Here is a 12,435-nt window from a genome sequence, read left to right on the forward strand (position 1 = left end):
AGCAATTTACCAGCCGATCCCAGATGGGTATTCCCTAATTTAACCCGATTCTGACACTGTCTTCCTGGAGATGGTGTCAGATTCCCCAGGTTGAGAGCTCAGTCCCACAAGATTGCTCCCCATTTCACATTCCAATCTAAAGCCCTGGGTTGTTTTACCTGAGCTTCTGACTGACTGCGTATAAATCGGGGGTTCCCATGACTCCCTTCTTGGGTTTGATTAATTTGCCACAGCAGCTCTAAGAACTCAGGGAGACACTTACTTACTGTAAGGTTTTAATGAAGCAAGCGAGGTTCGAATGAGGCAACTGAGGCCAGTCATTGAGATAAAGAAATTTAATCGGCTCCTGGGTGAGGCTCTGCAGTCCAACAGGAGGGGCCTGAGAAGATGCGTGGTCTTCTCGCAGAGTGGGGTTTTATAGGGAGTGGAGGCATTTGATTGGTTGTGGGAGAGCAGGACGTGGATGTAGCAAGCTGCTATTGGCAGGTAGGCGGGATTTCCGGTGAGCAGGCCACCCAAGGGGAGTGGGGCTTGGACAGGACAAAATGCTATTAGGCAGGTCCTGGCGGGGCTTCCTTTAAATTTTGGCGGGGTTCTTTAACGGCAAGCTAGGTGCTGAGTGCAGAGCTTGGTGCTGGGCATGGAGTGGTGACGTAGTTTCTAGGCGCAGAAAGGGTTGGGCATGTCCGAGCTCCCGGCGAGGCAACCGGCCTTACACTTACATTTACCATTTTATGTAAAGGATATTGCAAAGGATACAGATGAAAAGCCAGATGGAAGAGAGCTTAAGGTGGTATGGTGAAGAGATATGGAACTTCTTTTCCCTCTCCAAGAGCACCATCCTACATGAACCTCCACAGGTTCAGCAGTCCAGAAGCTCTTCAAACCCAGTTCTTTTGGGGTTTTATGGAAGCTTCATTACACAGGCACAATTGATTAAATCATTTGCCATTGGTAATCAACTTAACATTCTGCCCATCTCCCTTTCACGGAGGTTGGGGATGGAGATGAAAGTCTCAGTGTTCTAACCATGCCTTGGTCTTTCCTGTGACCAGCCCCTATCCTGAAGCCATCTAGGGGCCCCCAGGCACCAGCTCTCCAATAAGAGAGCAAAAGGCACTCTATGCAAAAGATACTCCTGTTATTCTGGAGATTCCAAGGATTAGAAGGACTGTATGTCAGGAAATTGGACAAAGACCAAATACGTATTCCACAGTATCATAGTCTACCCTCTGGTTTTTTTTAACAGAGATCTCTTATATCAAAATAATATACCACTACAAAAGATGCTGGCTGGCACATTCCTAGGATTCCATCCAATCATTAATAATTAGTCCAGTCCATCATCATTATACAAAAATGTCTCCCAGGGTGAGGCCACTCAGGTTTGTAAGCTTCCTTATCACACATGGGTAGAACCAGCCTCAGACATAGCTGGATTCAGAGGTCAAATGAACTCACCAGGACTTCATCTCTCAACTCTCTCCAGTGAGAGAGCTTCATCTAAGAGATTCTAAGGATGCAGGTCTTCTGTGTCCTAAGCCAAGCCCCAACCTCAAGGTTTGTTATCAGGAAACTGCAGAGCCCTTCCCTGTGTGTTTCATGGCTCCCTGCTCCCTGGTGATTTTTTCCTTCCTCAGACAGACCACAGCTACCAGCAGTATTTCCTGGAAGGATGATAGTCCAGGGATGGAGGGTTTGGGTTGAGATCTCAGCTCTGTTACTCCTCTGTTGTGTGTTTTTGGACAATTTATTTTGCCTCTCTGGGCCTCAGTTTCCTTGTCTGTAAATGTCACTCTCTGTGAAGCTTCCCCAAGCACCTGCCCCTCCACCTAGTTCTGCACCTTCTCTGAACACACCACACTCTGGACTGTACTTACACTGACACACAAATGCTGCATCAGAAAGTATCTTATTGCTCCTGTTGCCTAGAACCAGAACAAAATGGCTGCAAAATATTTCATTCATTGGTAGGATGAGAAGATCTGCAGGGTTCTTCTAACCTTTGAAATTAGTCATGATCCAATGATCATGACTTATCTGATCATTCCATCCCATCCTGGATTTATCCCTAATTGGCTGGACAGCCCTCTCTGTGTCCTTCCCTTCTCTGGAGCAGCTCCCAAAATCCAATCACCACCTTTAAGAATTTGCAGACTGGCTGGGCGCGGTGGCTCACGCCTTTAATCCCAGCACTTTGGGAGGCCCAGGCGGGCAGATCATGAGGTCAGATCAAGACCATCCTGGCCAACATAGTGAAACTGCATCTCTACTAAAACATAAAAATTAGCTGGGCATGGTGGCGCGCATCTGTAGTCCCAGCTACTCGGGAAGCTGAGGCAGGAGAATTGCTTGAACCCGGGAGGTGGAGGTTGCAGTGAACCGAGATCGCGCCACTGCACTCCAGTCTGGTGCCTGGCAACAGAGTGAGACTCTGTCTCAAAAAAAAAAAAAAAAAAAAAAAAAAAAAAAAAAAAAAAAGAATTTGCAGACTACCTCTACCCATCTTCACACCCAATTCTCATTCTCCTCATTACTCAATATGTTCCATACAATCCCAAATATTCCTTCCCTATGCTTGTGTACAATGAAAATGTGTTAACTGCGATCTGATCTTGCCAATATACTGGTGTTTAAACCTTCATGCCTGACTACTGCAGAACCATCTTGACTTGTAAGGTGCCAGAAATCAAAGGCTGTGTATCTATGTAGACAGTGCCCCAAGCATATAGCTGCCTCCTACATGCTTTTAAAGATAATGAATGGTAATGACATTCAGATTGATTATGTTATAATATTCTGCAATATGTGCTCCCACTCCAGATGAGCATGGAGTCCATTGAAAAATTCTAATTCAGTGATTCCCCATGGGATGAGCAACTCACAAATGTATGAGGAGGAGCATATATTTTGAATAAAATATTCAATATGATCATGTAACTTTACATATTTAGAAAATATTTTTAGAAATTATTATTATTTAAAACACACTATAGAAACAACAGAGATAACATCTGAACTCAGAGCTAATCTTTTAGACCGCATTGTTTCTCAATGAAAGAGGCAGCAAGTGCCACAAGCCTGGGCCATAGCTGGTTTTGTACCTTGTCATTCTGTCTCCATGCTTGTTCTCTATGGGGAAGGGCTCTGTATCCTTGGAGACAGCAGAAAAACTTTGTCCCACGGAATGAGGTGAGCAGGGCTTTCTCTCCTACAGCCACCAAAAAATTATCTAGGTGCCAAGGTTCAGCTAACACTCATCTCACAGAAGAAGAACTCATGTCCTGGTCCCTATGTCAAGGTGCCTCCTGGGTTCTTCCCTGAAAAACAAGGTGGTTGGATGATGCCCACTGAATGCTCACAGCTCCAGCAGCTCTGCTTGTTCTGTGAGCAGCCATCAGACAGTCAACAAACAATTCTAAACACCCACTCTGAGCCAGGCATGCTCCAGACAGGATTGCTATTTGGTTTTTCTTTCTAGTGGAGTTATTAGAGAGCTGAGTGGAATGTCCAGTGACTTGAAATACAGTCAGGATAACAGGCTATTTGACCCCCAGTGGTAACCTGGTAATGGTTATTTTGTTTGAATCAAGAAAGTCTCATTTTTACAAACCCTGGCACTGTGTTCTCCCCTGCATGGCTGGTAGTTCGAGTCTCATGTCATTCTACATTTTGTGTAATGATTTTTGAAGAGTGAAAGGGATAGGAATCACTTTCAAGAAAAAGGCTTTGGGGTGAGATTTTACACTTGACAAATTTAAAAACCACTGTGGAGGCATAGAAAGCAGAAGGAAGAATAGTTTTCAGGGTAAATTAGGTTATAAATGTTGGTCAGACATAGAACTGGCCTCAATAAAGACCTTGCTAAGAAACTTGTAAACAAAAGCAAACTGGCACATCACAGTGGTTTTGAAGAGTGTGTCACACCCTGAACACATACAAAATAAAGAAGTTCTAGTAGCTCCACCTCTAAGTACAGCAGAGTTAGTCATGGGAAACACTATTGATGGGTTTTGAGGGGTTTGTTTTGTTTTGTTTTGTTGCAGATAGTGTCTTGCTCTGTTGCCCAGACAAGACTGCAGTGGTGTGATCATAGCTCACTGCAGCCATGCCCAGTGAATTTAAAATTTTTTTTTTTTTGTAGAGATGGGACCTCCCTTTGTTGCCCAGGCTGGTCTCGAACTTCTGGACTTAAGTGATCCTCCCACTTTAGCCTCCCAAAGTGCTGAGATTACAGGTGTGAGCCACTGCGCCTGGCCAGTAAATTTTTCTAATCACTGCCTCATTAATTTACCTTCTCTTTCAGCCTTCCCTACAACCCCTGCCTCCCATTTTTCCTCCATTAAAACTGTACTTTGAGGCTGCAGTTTACAGCCAAGAAGAGGGCAAAAGACATGAGAACAGATAAAGCAACCACATTTCCAAATAACAATTTTTTAAAATCATCATAGAGACACTAATCTTGAAAACCAAAACCCTCTGATTTGCAAAAGCCAAGCTTTTTAACAGATAAAAGGTTTTCTGAGGTCTAAAAGCTTGGATTTGAATACCAAGAGCCAAAGCCCTGAAGGAATCGCTTGCTGTATAAAGCTTATCCATGAATAATGGTTTAGAAAAACATTTTCTCTCCACTGGGGAGAAAGATTACAAATCTTTCTGAGTGGGAGTGGAGTGTTGAGAATGAAACAGGAGAGCAGTAGTGTTACTTGCTCTACTCCCAACACCCTGCCCCCCATTCCCTACCCCATGTAACTTCAGTGAGGAGGTCCCGGCGTCCCAGAGCGGTGCAGCCAGCACAGCAAGTTCATCCCCAGGGTCCTGTGGGGAGAAGCAGGGAGAGTCAGTCAGGCGTCTGTGGAGAGTCCTTCCTACCCCATGACCAGACTATAAAAGCCAGAGCAAGGGCCACAGTGGTGAAGGGGTCTCCTGACTGGAATGAGATGAATGCAGAATGTGAGGGTCTGGTAAGTGTAGGTGACGCTATGATCTGAATGTTTGTATTGCCTCAAAATTTCTATGTTTAAATCCTAACCCCAAGGTAATGGAATTAGAAGGTAAAACCTCTGAGAGGCGATTGAGTCATGAGAATAGAACTCTTGTGACTGGGATTACATCCCTTATAAAAAAAAAAAAATAGATAAATAAAAGACCCAAGGCTGGGTGTGGTGGCTCACGCCTGTAATCCCAGCACTTTGGGAGGCCAAGGCAGGCAGATCACCTCAGGTCAGGAGTTTAAGATCGACCTAGCCAACATGGTGAAACCCCATCTCTACTAAAAATAACAAAAATTAGCCAGGCGTGGTGGCAGGTGCCTGTAATCCCAGCTACTCAGGAGACTGAGGCAGGAGAATCGCTTGAACCCAGGAGGCAGAGGTTGCAGTGAGCCAAGATCATGCCACTACACTCCAGCCTGGGTGACAACAGCAAGACTCTGTCTCAAAAAAAAGAAAAAAGACCCAAGAGAGACCTCCTCTTTCTTCTGCCACGTGAGGAGGACACAGCAGGAAGTCACCATCTATGAACCAGGAAGAAGGCCCTCCCCAGATATCAAATTTGCTAGCACTTTGGTCTTAGACTTCCCAGCTTCCAGAACTTTGAGAAATAAATTTCTGTTGTTTACACGCCATCCTCTTTGGGTGCTTACTTATAGTAGCCCCAACGGACTAAGACAGACCATGTGCACCTAGAGGCAGAATCCGGAGGGACTGAGGCCAATAGCTTTTAAAGACCAGAGGGCCAAAAACACCTTGCAGAGTTCCAACCCTGGGCCAGAGGGCCAGAGGATTCCCCAAACCCATTCTGCAAGTGCCGCCAACCCTCCCCATCTGTGAACTTAGATACCGCTTCTAAGAAAGGGAGAAGAGCAGAGCCCTGCAAATTTCTAAATCTAGGCAGGAAATGACTGGGTCATCACTACGTGGACGGTTTCCCTTGAGCATGAATGATTAAACTTTAAGCTACCAAAGAGAAATGGGGTCCCAAGGTAAAGATTAAGTTCAACTGTTGGTGAATCCTTAAGCATTATTTAATTAATTAAGCCAGCAAAAATTTTGGAACTTAAATGTTCACCAGAACAATAAATAAGTCTAGAAAAAGAATGTGGGTCAGCGGGAAAGTATCTACAGTGTCGTTCTTTTCTAACTTCAGCAACACACAACAGTATTATAAACCATTGTAATATTAGAAAGTTTCTCAGAAACTGATGGTCCATCACTGAATACATGACACTCTTTAAATTTTCCTAGAATTAAAAGGTTCTATTCCAGTAGTTTACCTGAATTATATAATTAACTATAAAACTTCAAAGTAAATGAGGTGGAACTTTTCAAAATGCAAATCTGATCATGTCACTTTTTTGTTTTGTTTGTTTTGTTTTGTTTTGTTTTGTTTTGTTTTTGAGACAGAGTTTTGCTCTTGTTGCCCAGGCTGGAGTGCAATGGCACGATCTCGGCTCCCTTGCAACCTCCACCTCCTGGGTTCAAGCGATTCTCCTGCCTCAGCCTCTCGAGTAGCTGGGATAACAGGCATGTGCCACCACACCTGGCTAATTTTTTTGTATTTTGCATAGAGACGGGGTTTCTCCATGTTGATCAGGCTGGTCTAGAACTCCTGACCTCAGGTGATCTACCTGTCTCGGACTCCCAAAGTGCTGGGATTATAGGCATGAGCCACCGCACCAGGCCTGACCATGTCACTTTTTCCCAACATCCACCTCTGGAGAGAAGGAGCTGGTCTACTTTGCTCACCATGGCGATGCCAGCACTGAGCACATAGTAGGCCTTCATTTGTTGAATGAATGTAGAAATGAATGAATTAATATGAGCAGGCTTGTGAACTCTTAAGTCTCCTACCTTTGACATTCTGCAGCTACATGAGTTGCATCTACTTTCCCACATAAAGAATCACAAAGAATCTCTTGAATTTCAGTTTAAACTGATGAATATTTGCAGTAATGTAGACATAGTTTTAATATGTTCCCATTCCATTAATTACAGTTCCAGCATCACACATACATTTATGCATATATATTCTTATTTAATATAGTTCTTGATCCCTGAAACTTAATTAACAAAGGCATTAAGTTATTAAAACATGAACATTGTCACCTCGGTGTAAATGTTAGAGTAGAATCATGTATTGTTCTTTCATGTTGCAATTAAAATTTAAATTAATATATGGAACTCGTTATGCTTTGTTTCCTAATACAAATATATAAGGAAATGGCATTCTATTAAAATAGAGTTCTACAAAAGAAAAATCTATAGAGGAATTAATTTATGCCCGTGACAAAACCTTATCTCTGAAAAGAGTAGAAAAAAATGTAAGGTTTGGGTTTTTATCACCTGATCCTTTGTTCATCTCTGCACACTTTGTTGCACACATAAACAAATTTGTAGATTTATTAGATTTATGGCTATCTATATAAACACCTTTACTCTAGCAGTTCCCACATTTTCAGCAATTACAGGAATTTAAGTTTCTCAATTCTCCATAAAATATGAGCAAAAACATTGCAAATTCCTGTTCCCCGTCCACCAAAATCTCTCACAGTAATTAAAGCCCTTATCAGCATCACCGTGTGCTACACAACAATCTAGTCTTCCTAAAAGTAAATTCACAAGGGGGGAATTCCTCTCAATGATAAGCAAACAGCAATTATTATTCCCTGTTATTAAAATGCTCTCGGTTAATTGTACAGATACCAGCAAATAGATTACCTTAAAAGGCTGGATACCAAAGGGAGTTAGTCAGAGTTTTGAACCTTCTGGTCTGATTTACAGGAGCGTTTACAGAGAAATTCAGTAAATATTTGTAAGGAACCATTAACATTAAGTAAACAATTCAATGCCTGCAAAGAAAAATGTATTTGAATAATTGTGAAAGAACCTCCCTCCATACATGCAGGAAATGAATTATTTCAAAATGAAAATAGCTGAAATACATTCACAGAAAAATACTACCAACCACATTTTCTAAGCATGCTTTGTTGTATACACAGTTGATCATCCTGGACCGTATTTATAAGAAGCACATGTTCAAAAAAAGAAGAAGAAGAAGAAGCTGCTGTTTTCACTCCAGGGATTATTTTACAGGGAACTCAACGGGCTCAGCCCTTCCTTGGCATTTTTCCTGTTTCCGTCCCGACAAAAATGAGATTTAAGTGTTTGTCTTTTGTGCTGCTAACTCCCAGCTGCCAACGTATCCCTATTTGATGCTGTACTTCCACTGACAGAGTGGGGGAGGAAAGAGCAAGTAAATGATGAGGTTCTGAGATTTCTCTTCCCCTCCAAATGGCAGAGATAAATCTAGCCAGTGAACATGAAGGTGTCCTGGCTCAATTAAAAGCCAACTTTGATGAAATATTTTGTTTAAAGAGAAAAATGGTGTCTCTCCAGTGAAAACTGTTCAGGGCAGCTGCTACGGGGAAGCAGGTGGTTGAGTCTACCCTGAGGGGTTCAGAAATATTAATATTTAAACCTCTCACATTTCACTAAAGTTCACAACAGCTTCCTAATGCCTGGAGGAAGACAGAGCAGGAAAATCACAAGCCACAGAGTGGGGAATGCCTTCTAATTTGGCCAGAGCAGGGCCTGATTATCTGAATCTCCAACTCAGCCTCTCTGATTTGCTGCAAGCTCACAAAGACAATGCGTTAGAATTTCAAAGCTGGCTCCTTCCTCTACACGCTGTAAAGACAAAACATGTCATCAGCACACAGGGTTTTCCAGGCGGTGATTTGTTTGTCTAGACTCTGGCCATTGAACTCTGTTTATTACTAAACATCGTGTGGAATGGGTAACAAATCAAAGGGGGCTCTGAGAGCCTGTAGGGCCTGTCTTCCCTGAGCGCATGCAGCCATCCTTCCTTCTCGGTTTCCACTGCTCTCAGAGGTCTGTCTTTCCCAGGACCCAGAGGCTGATCACTAGACTAACGTTTCATCTTTTTTTGACCCAGGACATGACCCTGGGTCATTTGTAACCCTCAGATCCCCTCCCCATCATTGTGCAAGTAGGCAGCCCTTAATAATTATATTCTGGCGGCTGCATGGAGAGGTCATGAAGAATGACTAATGATTAACATTTGAAAATGGAACGTGATAGGAAAATACTACCAATCATGGCAAACCGTCTGTCAAAAGAGCAGAGGACAACAACTACAACAAAAACACTATTTAAAGAATACGCTCTTCCAAGATGAGAATGTGCCATTCAAAAGAATTCTTCAGGTTTGTTTTTAGAAAGACACATATTATCAGATGCATTGCTATCATTTTTAATGGATAATTGTTAGCCTACTTGTTCATGAATATATATTTCCTACTTTAAAAGATTTGACCTAGAGGATAAAATGGAAATGTACAGCTCTTTTTAGAAAATAATGCACAATTTGATTCTTTTAAAGAAAAGGCATCTCTGTTGCCTATAAAAATGTAATTGCTTTGTACAAAAATCAGTCCTCCCGGGTAGCATTTCTGAAACACATCAATTATGTAAAGAAAGACCTATGAGCTAAGAGAAGCCTTGTAAGCTCAGAGGCTAAGGATGGAGGTCTCTAACTGAAAAGGCTTAGGTATCAACTCCTTGTGAACCTTACATATTATCTAAACGGGTGCAAGCTATCTAATCTGTGTTTCACTTCTCCTGCCAGAAATGGAGAGCTATCACTCCAAAGACTGTTAAGCAAAACAAAATAATACTTCCAAAGAAGGTCTAGCTTCTGTTCTGTGGCAATTTAGTGATCATTCATCAGATGAACAAAGAAGTCAAAAGGGTCAAACCAACCAGAACTTAGAACGATGGTCAGGAACTCCTGACCTATCCTTTCTGGCAGTTTCAAGGAACCCAGCAGAAGATTTGGCTCCAGCCAGTCACTGTGATCTCTCTGTTTGTACCCATGGGCTAGGACTGGAGACCCATCTCATCCCAGGGATGTCAATCACAGGCCTATACACATTCTGCACAGTTCTAGGGAAATTCAGGTGAAAGGAGTGGGGAAAGAACGAACCTAGACGTTCCTGGGCCCATCCTGACCAAGGCACTTGGGATGGCTTCCAAACTCCCAAAATGACAAAGAGGATCTCATGTTTGCTGTCCCAACAAAGCCAGGGTAATTTCACAATAGACCCAGGTCCATTAACAGAGGCCTCTGGTTTGGTTTTAGCCCTTTGAAAAAACTGCAAGTGAAGTAGTTACCCTAATATTATCACCCCTGTCAAATGCTCCTGAGTTAAGGAAATTTTGTATCCTTTGTGTCTTGGAATAAGATTCCATTCACCCAGCTGGATGGGGAACACCCCTCTAGGTCGGGCACTGTGGGCCTTCTGTCTGTGATTTCATTCTCCCCCCACCTCCTCCTCACCAGGTAGGTGTCTCTCCATGCAGAAATGATGGCTGAATTCAATTGAATAAATGTTAGAACTCCAAAACAAAACAAAAACCGAATAGTCATTTTCATCCACATTCACACATCAAGTCTTTTTCTTTAAAGGTTGAAGGGGATAGCAGGTGAAAGTGGAAAGAGCAGACAGTATGAGAAAAGACCCCTCACCAACCAACTTGGGCATTGATTTTTTTTTAAAAGGAATCTTTATCTTTACACAAAAGGTAGAAGTTATAATTTAACTCTCAAGTTAACTATAAGTCCCCTTGCCTTTCAAGTCATAGAAACACAAAAGGCTTTAATGATTTTTTGACTAAAGAAGGAAAAAACATACCATATGAAAAATCACTTCTCCCCCTAACACAGATATACCGGCCACTCAAAGATAGGTCTGTGAGATTCTTATCCACAGGATCCATTAATAGGAGTAGCACAGGAAACTCTCCACAATCACAATCCAAAGTTTAGTTTACTTTGACAAACACAGGAAGACCACTAGCTTAAGAGGCTCGGTATATGCAGTTAAAACTTCATTTGAACACTTGAATAATAATTTCCCTCCTAAAAAAAAAAGGAAGTGGATTTTTACTTGTAAGTTCTCAGTTTCAAACAGATGAAACCTAATGAACATCTTCTTCTACCACAATGAAGAAAAGAAAAAGGAAATTCCAAGGACTCCAATAACAATCAAGTTTCAGAAACACAAAACGGTTTTTACAAGATGCTCCTCTGCAAGACACTCGTCTCTTAAGACTATTCACATACACGGGAGAGGAATTTCTACAGGCTAATGTGACATAAAATTTGTATATAAAATCATCCCTTAATGCCCAGAGGAGTTACTCCTTTACAACATCCTTTAAAAAAAGAAGGCAATGACCATCCCTGGGCTATGAAATTATGAGTACTTTTTTATTATTCTTTTTCACTTACTTTCAAGCTTTCATACAAAGTTCAATTTCTGCTTTTAAAATCAGAAAAAAAAAAATAATTTAAAAAATCCTAGGGTAGAATTCAAGATGAAGAATCTCTGAGGGCTGTCAGCCTTTGTGTGATTTTTTTTTTTTTTTTTGAGACAGGGTCTCACTTTGCCGCCCAGGCAGGAGTATAGTGGTGTGATCTTGGCTCAATGTAACTTCTGCCTCCTGGGTTTAAGGGAATCTCCCTCCTCCACCTCCTGAGTAGGTGGGATTATAAGTGCGCACCACCACGCAAGGCTAATTTTTGTATCTTTTTGGTAGAGACGGGGTTTCACCATGTTGGCCAGGCTGGTCTTGAACTCCTGACATCAAGTGATCTACCTGCCTCAGACTCCCAAATTGCTGGGATTATAGGCATGAGCCACTGCACCTGGCACCTTTGCATGGATGTTTAAAAGGCAATACTTAGGGGCAGACACATTCCCCAGATGAAGGCTGGATTTTGTACCAGTCACTCCTCTGACTAGCACCACAAACTGCACAGTCCTAATTCAGTCCTGATTGTCCACCTTTCTGTGATCCAGATTTCCATGATATCCAGTTCTGCTTACATGTTCATTTGCACTTCTGTGTGACTATGTGACCAAAGTGCTCTATCTTCACACATTGATCAGGAATTTGATTCCTGGCGTTGTGAAATCCAAACTGGCCCTGACGTTTTACTCAAAAATCCTTTCTAAAGAAGCTATGCCAGACAATTATATCTTAAGACCCAGAGCAATTTTACTTACATGTCAGCACAAAGGAACAAGGGCCTCACTAAAGAAATAAGGGTGGCCGGGCGCAGTAGCTGATGCCTGTAATCCCAGCACTTTGGGAGGCCAAGGTGGGCAGATCACGAGGTCAAGAGATCAAGACCATCCTGGCCAACATGGTGAAACCCTGTCTCTACTAAAATACAAAAATTAGCTGGGCGTGGTGGCGCATGCCTGTAGTCCCAGCTACTCAGGAGGCTGAGGCAGGAGAATTGCTTGAACCCGGGAGACAGAGGTTACAGTTAGCCAAGACTGCACCACCGCACTCCAGCCTGGCACCTGGTGACAGAGTGAGACTCTGTCTCAAATAAAAAGAAAAA

At 42.4% G+C, this 12,435-nt stretch overlaps 1 long non-coding RNA gene across 2 annotated transcripts in view; it reads right to left on the bottom strand.

The window, feature by feature from the left end:
* Positions 1-12,435, bottom strand: part of LOC105723913 (uncharacterized) — a 184,069-nt gene that overhangs the window by 138,086 nt on the left and 33,548 nt on the right. For both annotated transcript variants that reach the window (XR_001108924.2, XR_001108923.2), the window contains exon 2: positions 4,744-4,818. This is a non-coding gene — a long non-coding RNA (uncharacterized LOC105723913). The remainder of the gene's footprint in view (positions 1-4,743; positions 4,819-12,435) is intronic.

Source organism: Aotus nancymaae, unplaced genomic scaffold (genome assembly GCF_030222135.1).
Source record: "Aotus nancymaae isolate 86718 unplaced genomic scaffold, 86718_ANA_hifiasm-v0.15.2.pri h1tg000014l, whole genome shotgun sequence".
Lineage (NCBI taxonomy): Eukaryota > Metazoa > Chordata > Mammalia > Primates > Aotidae > Aotus > Aotus nancymaae.